This window comes from Aotus nancymaae, unplaced genomic scaffold (assembly GCF_030222135.1).
Source record: "Aotus nancymaae isolate 86718 unplaced genomic scaffold, 86718_ANA_hifiasm-v0.15.2.pri h1tg000010l, whole genome shotgun sequence".
Taxonomy (NCBI): Eukaryota; Metazoa; Chordata; class Mammalia; order Primates; family Aotidae; genus Aotus; species Aotus nancymaae.
In genome coordinates, this window is record NW_026988421.1 from 65909115 (window position 1) to 65923827 (window position 14713).

A 14713-nucleotide genomic window follows, 5' to 3' on the forward strand; every position below is an offset into this window, starting at 1 on the left:
TATAACAAATTGGTATGTGTCTCTTTTCATCCATTTTGCTCAGCACATTGGTGGTGGATTCTTCTGATAAGGAGTATTACATCCTTCAGTTCTGAGAAATTTTCTTTATTCATTTATTTGATTTCTTCCCATTTTATTTGTTCTCTTTTAAAACTTCCAGTTTATATGGATTTTGGATATATTGGATTGGTCCTGTAAGTTTTATTTTCTCATCTAGTTTTATTCTACTTTCTAAGAATTTTTGCTGTCATTTTAATATTCAAAGGATTCATATTCTCTGATACTTTAAAAAGTATTTTTTGATAATTTTAAAAAATAGCATCTGCTCTTGTCTCATGAATGCAATCTCTTTTCTCATTTCTCTGAGGATATTAATGGTAGATAAGTTTTTTTCTCAAGGTTTTTTTTTTTTAACCCCCTACATGTCTCTTTTTTCTCCAAGTTGCCATTAAAATTTTTGTTTATTTTGCTCTCTGTCTTTCACACTTGTAGTTTTTTTTTTTCTCAAATGGTAATCGTTGCCTCTGCTTATTTATAAGAGTAAGAAATTAAAAGACAATCATTGTGTCTGGGTAGGACTTGTCAAATGTCTGAGTCTCTATTATATGATCTGAATGGGCTACTTCCATGATGCTGGTATCATTAGCTCATGGTATCATTCGATCATTTCTTTTTTTTTTTGAGATGGAGTTTTGCTCTTGTTGCCCAAGCTGGAGTGCAATGGCATGATCTTGGCTCACTGCAACCTCTATCTCCTAGGTTCAAGTGATTCTCCTGCCTCAGCCTCCCAAGTAGCTGGGATTACAGGTGCCCACCACCATACTTGGCTAATATTTTGTATTTTTAGTAGAAACAGGATTTCACCATGTTAGCCAGGCTGGTCTTGAACTCTTGACCTCAGGTGATCTGCCCACCTGGGCCTCCCAAAATACTGGGATTACAGGTTTGAGCCACCGTGCCTGGCCTAGATATTTCTTAGACCAGATTAATTATAGGAATGTGCTGTTTCCAGGTTCTGGGAGTCAAGAAGGAGAATAAAATTAGAAGTATCGAAGTCTGCCTGCCTGCCTCCCTCCCTCCCCTCCCCTCCCCTCCACCCTCCCCTTCCCTTCCCCTCCCCTCCCTTCCCCTCCCTTCCCCTCCCCTCCCCTCCATTCCCTTCCCCTCCCCTCCCCTCCCCTCCCTTCTCTTCCCCTCCCCTCCCCTTCCCTTCCCTTCCTTCCCTTCCTTCCCTTCCCCTCCCTTCCCTTCCTTCCCTTCCCCTCCCCTCCCTTCCTCTCCCTTCCTCTCCCCTCCCCTCCCCTCCCTTCCCTTCCCTTCCCCTCTCCTCCCTTCCCTCCCTTTCCCTCCCCTCTCTTCCTGTCCCCTCCCCTCCCCTCCCATCCCCTCCCCTCCCCTCCCCTCCCCTTCATTTTTCTCAATGTATTTGGAGACTATTTTATTAGGTGAACATACTTTATAAATTAAAATTACTTTGTCTTACTGGTAATGTGAACTTAAATAATTTTGTTACGATCTTGTCTTTCCTAGTTGACTATCTTTTATTATAAAGTTTATCTGATAATAATTACATGTAGTTAAACTTCTTTCTTTTGGTGGACATTTGAGCAATATATCCCTTTCCTTTTATTATTTTTTAATTTTAATTTAAATTTTTTATATTTATTTTCCTTTATTTCTTTTTTGAGACAGGGTCTTGCTTTGTTGCCCAGGCTGAAGTGCAATGGCATGATCATGGCTCATTGCAGCTTAGACCTCCTGGGCTCAAGTGATCCTTCTGTCTTAGCCTTCCAAGTAGCTGAGACTCTAAGCAAGAACCACCATGCCCAGCTAATTTTTTATTTGTAATAGAGATGGGGTCACGCTATATTGCCCAGGCTAGTCTCGAACTCCTGGGCTGAAGTGATCTGCTCACCTTGGCCTCCCGAAGTGCTGGGATTACAGGTGTGAGCTGCTGGCCCCTGCCACAGTATGTCAATCTTTTTTTAGTCCTCATGTTTTCAATATGTTGTTCCAGTTCCCTAATTATTCTTGCTAAAAAAACAGCCCTTCATTCTCTACCTGGATGAGGAAAGAAGAGCATTTGCCCTTTTGTGCAGAATACAAGAGGGGAATCTTAGAACTAGCTACTTTTTAAACAAGTTTTTTTTTTTTTTTTTTTTTTGAGACAGAATCTTGCTCTGTCGCCCACACTGGAGTGCAATGGTGTGATCTTGGCTCACTGCAACTTCTGCCTCCCAGGTTCAAGGGATTCTCGTGCCTCAGCCTCCTGAGTAGCTGGGATTGCAGGTGCGCACCACCATGCCAAGCTAATTTTTGTATTTTTTTGTAGAGACAGGGTTTCACCATGTTGGCCAGGCTGGTCTTGCACTTCTGACCTCAAGTGTCCTGCCTGCTCTAGTTCCCAAAATACTGGGATTACAGGCATAAGCCACATGCCCAGCCTTAAACATACATATACACATACATATACATGTTTTTTAAGAGTTGGGGCTTTGCCCTGTGGCCCGGCTTGTATCTAACTTCTGGCCTCAAGTACTTCTCCCACCTCAGCCTCCCAGATAGTTTGGATTATGGGTGCCACCACTGTGCCAGCTCTAAGTAAGCTTTAATGCTAGCCTTCACTTCTACTTTTAGAGATTCCTAATGCCACACAGTGTAGTGCCTTTGAGGGCTATGGCACTGTACATTTGGTTTTTCTCCCTGCTGTTTAGAATTTAGCTTTCTTGGGTCTGTTGAGTTAATCACTACACCTCACTCTGCTTTCCACTGTCCAAAATTTTGTCACTATTATTTTTTTGTTTTTCTTGTCTTTCAGAGTTTTAGTGAGGTTTCAGAAGGAATCAGATGTTCATGCATGTTTTGAGTCCTTTGGTTTTACTTAAAGTTTGACACATATTTTGAATTGTAGTTCTTATTTTGTCTTTCCTAATTTAGGTGCAAAATTAAGTTTACTAGTGAGATAGTTAATCAAGTTGAGATATAGGAGTTGCAAAAAGGTTTGCCACACTGGTATAAATACAGGCAAAGTATCCACAATTTGAAAATTTGAAATTCATAATGCTCCAAAATCTGAAACTTTTTGTGCGCCAACAAGAGGCTCAAAAGAAATTTCGAATAAGGTATACTCAACTTGGATAATATTCATTTGAAGCATGTAAAGGAAATAATGGCTATTATGCATTATATACAATGTGTGAAGATAGTGTTGATTTGATGCTTTACTTTTGATACTGTTGATTTGATGTGTTGGTTTCCATCGTTTCCATCACTTATCAGATACCCATGTACTTTAGGGAAAGTTGGGTTCTTCCTACACTCATGGGCTGAGCCTGAATCAATCCAAACCAATAATGGTAATTTTATGCCTTCTCCCATTGATTTAATAATGAGTGGCCTTGAGAGGAAGTTTATTGAGGGAATTTCCCCACTTTTTTGGTAAAGAAACATAAGCAAGGGGAAGGCAGTCTCTCTTGTGATCCTGGACATTAAATTGTTACTTACAACTAGTGTAGCTACTTTGAAACCATTAAGGGACCAAAAGTTATCACATTAAAGATGACACTGGAAAAACATAGAAAGAACTTAGGTCCATGATGATGATGAGGCATCATAAATTACGTATCCCTGGAGCTGCTTTAGCTCGGGACTTTTTGTAATGTGAGATAATAATTCCTTGGATTGACTTAGAAGACCAATCAAAGTAACTATTACTCTAGCTAGCTAAGAAAAAAATATGAGTAAACACTGTAAGGTTCAGATTATGTAAATAGGAAGATCAAAACTGCAAGTTTTCTGAGAAGTTAGTGACTGTTGTTTTTTACTAGTATGAGCTGCGTTGGAAATTTATTTAGTGTTTTTCAAAAATTATTGCTGTCTTTTTCTATAACTTGTATGGACCTGACATTTTAGTTGTTTAGAAAAACTGGTAATTTTAATCTTTTGTTTTGGTATGATTCAGGTTGACCTGACATTTTAATAAATCTGGCTCCTAGGGCTGATTAAAAAGACATTTTATTTGTTAAAATACGCATATTGTCTTCATGAAACTGGTTTTCTTTTTTATCTGTGACTTTTCTTGCAAAAGCTTACAAAGCACATGTTTTTGATAGCACTGTTACATTTTTAATTAATATTTTAGATATAAAAGGTGACAGTTTAAAAGATTGTTTTGTTAGTGGGTTATCCTTAAAAGCAAGTGGCATTTGGTTTTATTTTACAATAGAATTTAATCTTACATGTTTTTTGTTAAAGTAATGTTACTAAAAAATCTCTTACTGAACTATTTGTGGTGAGCTTTTTAAGAATGTTTAAGATTTCAGATGCAGTTTAACTGATCACAGATGAAGTTGTAAATTAATACCTCATGAGCGTATTTGACTGCAGGGCATTGTTGTGTGAATCAAAACTGCTTTGTTCCTGTAAACTGTGAGAGGGGTTTAAGCATATGGATTAAAATTGCATGGTGATGCCAAAGTACTTATGAAAAGACACTGTATTTGGATCATTTAAAATGTACTAAAATATTATGAATAGCCATAAAATATAATAATTCCCTTAAGCTTTTGAGAGTAGTAAGATTTAGTTTTATTTCTTTGTTGGATTTAACTACTTTAATAAGAAATCATTTTGTTGCTTTTGGAGCTATGCATAGTAATGAGAATAACTACAATGATAAGAACAGTGGAAGTTTCCCAGAAAACATGTATTTCTGCAGAAGTGTTCATGGTTGTGACAAATATATATATGAAGTTTTTTCTTGTTTCCATCTGAGTCATTCTCTTACCAGAACCTTTAGAATAAAACGTTTGATGAGATCTTCTAGTATAATATTATCAAGTGAGCATTTAGTATAAAATCATTTTCTTTTCCTGTTATTTTTGTCTTATAGTACGTGAAAATCACCTGATATAGAATGTATTTTTCCTGCCATAGGAAACCGTCAAAGATCTATTGAAAAAAATAACATGAGGGTAGTCGTTCAGGAAGACAATGGTAGGTTCTGATATATTGAAGTAGAAGCAAGCTTTAGTTAGCCACTTTAGTCATAAGTAAATACTAGATCAGCCTAAGGAAAACTTGTTGGGAAGCTTTTGAAGTTCTCATCTGTGTCACTCTTTTAGATCTCTTCAAGTTCTTTCTTTCTTTCTTTTTTTTTTTTTTGAGACGGAGTTTCGCTCTTGTTGCCCAAGCCAGAGTGCATTGGTACGATCTTGGCTCACTGCAGTCTCCACCTCTTGGGTTCAAGCTGTTCTCCTGCCTCAGCCTCCCGAGCAGCTAGGATTACAGGTGTGCACTGCCACACCTGGCTTATTTTTTTGTATTTTAGTAGAAACAGGGTTTCACCATGTTGGCTAGGCTGGTCTCCAACTCCTGACCTCAGATGATCCTGCTGCCTTGGCCTCCCAATGTTCTGGGATTACAGGTGTGAGCCACCGTGCCCATCCGAGATCTCTTCAAGTTCTTCAAAAACTTTGGTACCTGTTGTACAAATATTCTGTTTTATGGTATCTTATTAGTTGTTCTCATATAGATGATACCAATTGCCACACTTTTTTGGAGTCTTCTTTTATAACGACCTTTATCTCCATTCCATTTGATCAACCTTCTTTTATGACTATGTTCTGAACCTACTTTCTACCCAGAACTGCTTTAAGAAAAGTAACTCATGTTAGCTTTCTGTTTAACTTCTTCCTAGTTTGACTTTGCTCTCTCTATCCAGCCTGAGTGGCATGCTCAGTTATTTCAGCTACATCTTGCCGTTACTCAATTCTCTCTCCCTTTTGACCCTGCCAGTTTCTAAATCTGGGTCAATTTCTGTGCCTTGCTTCTTGACTTGATATTAAAATTAACTTATTTTGTCATACTAGATATTTTCGGCCATCTTTGATCCCCACTTTTTAAACCTTCACAACCAGGTTGCTCACCAACTCTTATTACCATTTGAAATGTCTCTTACATCTCACCCCTCTTTTTTACTTTTATGTTGCCTTCATATTCGTCTCTTGCATTAGGTGCCATAGTGCTCACCTCTCTGGCTCTGTTTCTTCTATCCCAATGACACATGAGGGATTGGTCCCCTTCCATCTCTCCAACTCCCTACTCCTACTACCACATAAATTAACAGAAACTCCCTTTAGTAGTAATTTTCAAATGAGGTGCCAAATCTGGATCTGTTTAGAATGTGTATTTGGTTTTAAAAAACATTCTAAAAATGATTCTCTTCTGAGGTCCTAAAGGGTCTTTTTCAGGACTTCCTCAGATTCATCTTTTACAATGCTGCAGGAGTCATCTTTGTGAAACATAGATTTACTCATTTTACAATTGTGTAACAACTTATTTATTTGCCAAGTACTGGGATAGCTAGTGGAATTAGGAAAGTGAATATTAGGGTACTTACTTTTGAGAAAAATATTAATAATAGAGCTATCATTTACTGGAACTGTTATTAAGTGCTAGGCCCTTCATGTATTTGTCCTTATAATAGTACGTTAGTTATAGATATTATTAGTTACTTGTACAGATGAGCAGGCAGTCTCAGAATTCTGAGGACTCACATAGTAATTCACAAAGCAAGTGATAAGCTTTATGATAAATACTTGAAAGGGACCTCTAAGAGCATAGAGGAGGAATATCTAGTTTAGAGTTGGAAGTTTGACAAAATAGGCTTCACAGAGAAGATGATGCATTAAGCCGAGTATTTAAAGACAAGTAGGAACTTAGACAAAATGATAGACAGGTTAGAAAATGAGTGTGTGGCATGGTTATACTTGTGAATAGTCTTTGTACAGAGACATGAGAAAAGCATTTTATGAGAACACCTTGTGCTCACTCAGACAACACATATGCTAAAATTGGAGAACAGCTCAATATGACTGAAGATAGTATGTGAGTTGGGGAATTTAGAGTGGTTTTAGACATAAAGGCATTAAACCAGGTTGTATTTTATGTAAATATATATTGTATATACACACACACTGTGCTAAGTGGTTTAGAATTGTTTTCAGTAGGTGATTAAATAATGTGGAGAATGGATTGGAAGAAGGCTTTCTTCAGTTAAAGAGATCAGTTAGCCAGATGTGGTGGCTCATGCCTATAATCCCAGCACTTTGGGAGGCTGAAGCGGGTGGATCGATGAGTCCAGAAATTTGAGACCAGTGTGGGCAACATGGCGAAACCCCATCTCTACAAAAAATGCAAAAATTAGCCAGGCCTGGTGGCATGCATCTGTGGTCCCAGCTAAAGAGGTTGAGGTGGGAGGATCACCTGAGCCTGGGAGATCATGGCTACATTGAGCTGAGATTGTACCATTGCACTCCAGCTTGGGTGACAGAGTGAGATCCTGCCTCAAACAAAACAAAACAAAAACAAAACCCTGTTAGACTGCTGGAATAGTCCAAATAAGAAATAAGGAGACCTTGAAATGTGTCAGTGAGATTAAAGAGGAGAGAGATGAATTGAAGTTTATCTGGTAGGTGCAATGCAATCAATAGACTTAGTGATTTAAAAGTAAGTGAGAGGTTATAGTGAGTTTGGGAGGGTGTTTGTCAACCTGAAATAAAGGATATTAATGATAATACATAGTACAATACTATGTAACGATAATACATAGTACAATACAATTAAATATTTAATTTTTTATTTTTATTTACTGTACTGTACTATGTATTATCACTGTTACCCTTTATTTCAGATTAGCAAATACTCTTTAATATTCTTAAGACCTTATCCTTAAGGTCTTAATAGTCTGAATAAATATTTCTTTAAGCTGCTTTTTAAATAATTTCCCATTTATTTACCAGTGTTTTTATATATCTATTTAGAGATTGAATCTCACTGTTGCCCAGGCTAGAGTGCAGGGGCATCATCATAGCTCACTTGCACTCTTGGGTTCAAGTGAGCCTCCTGCCTCAGCTTCCCAAGTAGCTAGGACTACAGGTGTGTGCCACCACACCTGGCTCATTTTTTAATTTTTCAGAGACAGAGTCTTGCTATGTTGCTCAAACTGGTCTCAAACTCTTGGACTAAAGTAATCCTCCCTCCTCTGCTTCCCAAAGGTGACAGGTGCGAGTCACCATGCCTGGCCTGAAGAGTGTTTTTTAAACATCTTGGCCAATTGTAAGCATTGAGACATTAATTTACCAAGGCTTTACTGAGTGCTCAAGGGCCCAGGCACATTCTAAGTCCTGGAAGAATGAGCACAGTGGAAGTTCTAGTACTTAGCTATCGAGTTAAATATCTTCAGTTTAAACAGATTTACTCATTTTACAACTGTGTAACAACTTATTTTTTTCCAGTTTCTGAACTTCCAGTTTTTATTCTCCGGTATTGACAACAAGCTGATAATCTTGCTAGAAACAACAGATTCTTGAGGAAGGAATTATTCATTGTGGTTTATAGACAATGATATTTGCAGTTTACTTGCTCAAGGGCAGGAGTATGGTTCTTTTTTTTTTTTTTTCATTATACTTTAAGTTCTGGAGTACATGTGCAGATCTTGCGGGATTGTTGTATAGGTACACACATGCCATAGTGGTTTGCTACCTCCATCTCCCCGTCACCTACATCAGGCATTTCTTCCAATGTTATCCCTCCCCAACCTCCCCACCCCCTGCTATCCCTCCCCTAGCCCCCTCTACCCCCAACAGACCCCAGTGTGTGATGTTCCCCTCCCTGTGTCCATGTGTTTTCATTGTTCAACACCCACCTATGAGAACATGTGGTGTTTGGTTTTCTGTTCTTGTGTCAGTTTGCTGAGAATGATGGTTTCCAGATTGATCCATGTCCCTACAAAGGACATGAACTCATCTTTTTTATGGCTGCATAGTATTCCATGGTGTATATGTGCCACATTTTCCTTGTCCAGTCTATCATCGATGGACATTTGGGTTGGTTCCAGGTCTTTGCTATTGTTGTAAACAGTACCTCATTGAACATATGTGTGCATATGTCTTTATAATAGAAAGATTTATAATCCTTTGGATATATACCCATTAATGGGATTGCTGGGTCAAATGGTATTTCTATTTCTAGATCCTTGAGGAATCGCCACACTGACATATGGTTTTTATATAATGTAGGAAAAGGCCAGTCAACTCCAGACCTCAGAGCTACCATTTATGCATTGTGGCAAATGATTTGCATGTATTATCACACTTAATGCTCACGAGAATACTACCATGAAATAGTTATCATTCAGAACATTTTTTTTGTTTTTTATTTTTAAGGAGACTGAGTCTTACTATGTTGCCCAGGCTTGTCTTGAACCCCTGGGCTCAAGTGATCCTACCACCTTGGCCTCTTAAAGTGCTGGGATTACAGGCATGAGCCACCACTACTGATCTTTAGCATTATTATCTCTGTTTTACAGATGAGAAAACTGAGGCACAGAGACCTGCTTATGGTCACATAGGTAGGAATTGAAAAGATGAGATTTGAATCTTGCTGGTCTCATTTATCCTGAAGTTCAAGATAGCAATCTCAGCTAGAGTTAACATGTAAGAATTGTGAACATATAAATGGAGTGAGTAGATATGATCACTCAAGATAAATCTCTTGGATGAGAAAACTAGAGCTAGGGTTTAAGGAAATCTACGATAATGGGCTGGCCAGAAAAACAAGTCATAAAGGAAAATTAAGAAGTAATTACGAGAGAGGGGGATGTTGTGTCCTATTACCTAAAGTAGAAATATAATTCTCAGTGTTATTGACTGAATTGAAAAGAAAAAATAAAAATATATCTGGTATAAAATATATTCTGTATGAAACTTGAGTATAAGATTATTGTTTGTATTGACATTAAAGTTATTAGATTTAGAAATAGGCCAGGCATGGCAGCCCATGTCTGTAATCCCAGCACTTCGGGATGGTGAGATGGGAGAGCTCAGGAGTTTGAGACCAGCTTGGGCAACATGGTGAAATGCCATCTCTACAAAAAGTTAGCTGGGCATGGTGGCATGGGCCTGTAATCCCAGCTACTCAGGAGACTATAGTGGGTGGATCACTTGAGCCCAGGAGGTTGAGGCTGCAGTGAGCCATAATTGTGCTGCTACACTCCAGCCTGGGTGATATACTGAGACCCTGTCTCAAACAAAACAAAACAAAAAAGAAATAGTATTTTTTAAGTAGTTGTTTACTTAAAACCTTTCAAATGCTCTGTTATGTGTCTTTATTTACAGAAATCCTGGGCAAAGACAGTATGATGTTTTTCTTTTTAAGAATTAGTAGACATGAATGTAAAGCATATTTGTAAATAATGGGCAATAAAATTAATGTGGAAAGTTTGGCTTACATTATTTGGGGAGGGAACATATAAAATCCAATATTCAAATTGTTATATCAACTTGAAGTACAGTGAAACATGGCTCATAGAAAATGTATGGAGATGAGACAAGATGGTTGCCTATTAGAATCTTAAATGATACTTTTAGTAGAGATCATGTAAATCTGTGTTGGTGTTAAAGAAAAGTGAACATAAACTTTTAAAACTTCATTACAGAGTAATTTATCTTAAAGTCTTATTGGGGCTTTTTGGCCAATATTTTCTTTTTGAGACAGAGTCTCTCTGTGTCACTTAGGCTGGAGTGCAGTGGCGGCCATCTCGGCTCACTGCAACCTCCACCTCCCAGGTTTAAGCGATTCCCTTGCCTCAGCCTCCAGAGTAGCTCGGATTACAGGTGCACACCACCATGTCCAGCTAATTTTTGTATTTTTAGTAGAGACGGGGTTTAACCATGTTGGTCAGGCTGGTCCCGAACTCCTGACCTCGTGATCCACCCGCCTTGACTTCTCAAAGTGCTGGGAATATAGGCGTGAGCCACCATGCCTAGCCTTGGCCAAAATTTATAAACTTTTAAAATATTTCAGTGAAGGTGAGCTATATTAGAAGTATCTCTTTGTGTACCTCTGAAATGGAACGGGTAACTTCATTATTTCACTTTGCTTTCTTAATATTCATGGATGGTATTCTGCCTGAAATTATTTTTGGAGATTATATGAAAAGTAAGTAATATTTTATAAAACTATTGCAGCTCATTTGGAGAGTGAGTGGATACTTGGAAAATTGTCAATAGGTAAGAAATAAAAATAACAGAATGAAGCAGCTCGCACACTTCAGAGTTTATTCTCAATATTGTTGAATTGGGCCATAATGTGGCATAAAGCCTGATTAAACTTCATTGCAATTCAAACATCACACCAAAAAGAATTCTTTTTCCTTGTCTTTAATCGATTTTGAGGCTAATTTTTTTTTAACTATATAAACAAATACATTCCCTGAAGTCTGTCTATAGCTTCTTCTAGGAACTACATTTTATTTATTTATTTAAATACTATTTTTTGTAGAGATGAGGTCTCACTTTGTTGCCCAGACTGGTCTCTAACTCCTGGGCTCAAGTGATCAGCCTGCCTCCCGAAGTGCTGGGATTACCGGCATGAGCCAGTGTAACTCGCTGGAGGAACTATATTTTTGATATCATACTCTGCTTTAAATGCAGTAGGTACTTTGCTGAATTGGGCTAAATAAACATTTCACCTCAAAACTGTGTGAATATTTGGCTTAAGCAAAGATAGCCTGGGACCATGAATAAAGTTAAAACACTTAAAAAAATGTACCCTTATTTAAAAAGTAGCATGTTTATTTCTGATTCAGAGTGTTATGTTTTTGTTGAAAAATTAGAAAATACATAAAACCAAAATGAAAAATATAGTTAATCAGTAATTTCATCATGAATATAATAGTCCTTTTGTCATTTTGTATTCCCTTCCAACTAATTTTTCTCTTAAAAGTGGCACTATGTTTTTGAAAAAGCTGACTACTTCAAGAAAATTGCCCTCAATTTACTTTTTTAATCGTGTTCTTTTCTGAAAAGTTGGCTCTGAAGTTAACTACTATAGTCAATCCTATTTTGATGATTTTTTCTTTTTTAGTAGTCCAAAAAAAGGAAAGAAAATTCTCCTTTGTAGAAAAAGGAGGGAGGATAGAATGTATGTCATAGTACACTTGAAAATCAATACCTTTTCATAGCCGTTTAAACAATTAGTTTACTCTTTCTCAAGATAATATTTTTACAGTATATTAGGATTCTTAGTTACAAGTGATGGGAAACCAAACTAGTGCTATGTTAGGGATTTAGTGACTCAAGTCACTAAACTACTCACACACTCACATAGCGGTTCAGTTGGGCCTCAGGAATGACTAAATCTAAGGTCTCAAAAGCTGTCAGATTTTTTTTGTTCAGTTCTTTCTTTGTCTCTGAGAGTTAGCTTCACTTTGTCAGCCTGCCACTTTATACTCTTCCTCTGTTTTTCACTTTGACTTACTGTTTTTGTAATGATCTTGGTCTAGTTTTCTTATTACTCATTTGGAAAAACTACCAGTACTTTTGATTAGTAATTTCATATGTTTTTATATTTTAATTTTGTATGCAAAATAAATATCCACAATATTTAAAAAATATTTAAAATATTTAAAAAATATTGTGGATATTTCCCTATTCTCTAAAGGGTAATCTCAAATGAAACAACTGAAACTGGATTTTCATTTGTTTAATGACTCAAGAATTCCTCTAATTTATGCTACAAACCATAGATAACTTTTGGCATTTGTGACCAGTATTCATCTAGTAAGGTGTTAAATGCTTTTATGAAAGAGACAAGTATTTTATCTAAAGAATGAGAAAAAAGGGCCGGGCGCGGTGGCTTACGCCTGTAATCCCAGCACTTTGGGAGGCCGAGGCGGGTGGATCACGAGGTCAAGAGATCGAGACCATCCTGGTCGACATGGTGAAACCCCGTCTCTACTAATACAAAAAATTAGCTGGGCACGGTGGCGCGTGCCTGTAATCCCAGCTACTCAGGAGGTTGAGGCAGGAGAATTGCCTGAACCCAGGAGGCGGAGGTTGCGGTGAGCTGAGATCGCGCCATTGCACTCCAGTCAGCCTGGGTAACAAGAGCGAAACTCCGTCTCAAAAAAAAAAAAAAAACCCTGATTTTATTTTTTGTGAAGTTTTCTTCTTTGCTGAATGCTTAAAGAAAAAAAGTTTATGTTCTTTTAGGTCTTTCTTCTTGCTTATCACCCTAGCATACTAATTGTGTTATTTAAAAAATTTTTAAATTTAATTTTTCCTGTCCTTTTCCCATGCTTGCTAATTATGTTTTTTAAAGGTGACCCTTTACGGTGGCTCTTACAGAATAAAGAGAGAAATTGAATTTACTAATCTTGTGGAAGAGGTTATATTTAGCCATTGGTATTTTAAGTTGGAGCACTTCATTATACTGTACCTTTAGTTTATGAGTCATCTGGAGAAAATGGGCTGCTTCTTGCTTTTAGAAAGAGTCTGTAGCAAATAATAATAATAAGTTAAGGACTGTGTGAGATTTTCTGCCAAATAACTTAAAATGGAAAATGTTTTGTTATGTATTTTATTGCCCATATGTAAAATACATACTAAAGGATATAGAAGTTTTGGGCTCATTATTATCTTTAGCTCATAAAAATAAAAGAAAAACCCTAATGTCACATATAACAAAAAGAAAGCATTTTCTACCAAAACATTACATAGATTGTTATGAGTTATAGGTAAGTGGAAAGCCAGCATAAACCATATGAAATTCTTTTATATGCAGGATATACAGCAGTGGTCAAATCTTAATGATAATTGTCAGTAACTCGGGAGAGTATTGTGATTATTGAAGTATTGATTTTTTTCAAATATTTTTATATTACATGTGGTAACTTTTTATAATCTTGTTTTATATCTAGTATGATAGCTTTACCATGTTAGATATTCTATAAGGGGTAGATAGTTGGCAAAAGGATGTGATATTGATTCTAATTTTGGCTACCTTTGTATTATCTATATCATAATAATTTTATGCTTCAGTTTTCTCATCTGTACAATATTTTGTTCTTTATGACTTTTCTTGCAGGAATGAAAGGAGGTAGCATGGAACAAAGAAAAAAATGTATCATAATGTAAAACAGGAAATTTTAAGGTCCTAGAGTTCAGATTTTAAATCCAAGATGTCTTTTTTTGAAGTAAACTTGTCAGGTCTCCCTGGGGCACAGAATGACTGCATCACTAGAACCATGAGCCATAGGATCGTTTTTTTCTTTTTCTCTAATGTATTTAATCTCTGTCTCTCCCTCCCTCCCTCCCTCCACCTATCTACCTACCTAGCTAGCTAGCTACTTACCTCTGTTGTGAAACTTTTGGGAGCTCAGTGTTTTCTACTATACCAATAATACTAGTCCTTTACTCATTTTTTTTTTTTGTGTGTGTGTGTGTGTTACAAAGATCATATGGAATATACTGGAGGGGAATTTAGGTCTTTTAGTTCTGTCTTAGAAGAGCCCATTTTGTTTCTCCCTGAAGGTGGTAGTCGGTATATAGGCCGATTTCTGTGATGGGAAGATGACACCTTTTGTCAAATCTTTGCAGTGAAGTAGAGTATGCCCTATATAACATAGCACTCTGTGTCCTTAGTCATAGTAATATTGGAGTACTGGAGAGTCAATCATGTTTGAGAAATTAGGTGACTTGTTCTTTCAGCATTTATTTAATGAATGTGTTTGTATTTTTGGTATCCTAATGTGTCCAACACTGAACTCCTAGTATTTCCTCCAAAACCTGCTCTACCTACAGCCCTCTGTTTCACTTGATGGCAATTTTATCCTTCTAGTTTTTCACGATAAAAATCTTAGACTCGTTCT

The 14713-nt window shown here is 37.1% G+C and overlaps 1 protein-coding gene across 2 annotated transcripts in view; it reads left to right on the plus strand.

Annotated features, from left to right (window-relative positions):
• Nucleotides 1-14713, plus strand: part of ADK (adenosine kinase) — a 561731-nt gene that overhangs the window by 131333 nt on the left and 415685 nt on the right. The window lies entirely within an intron of this gene.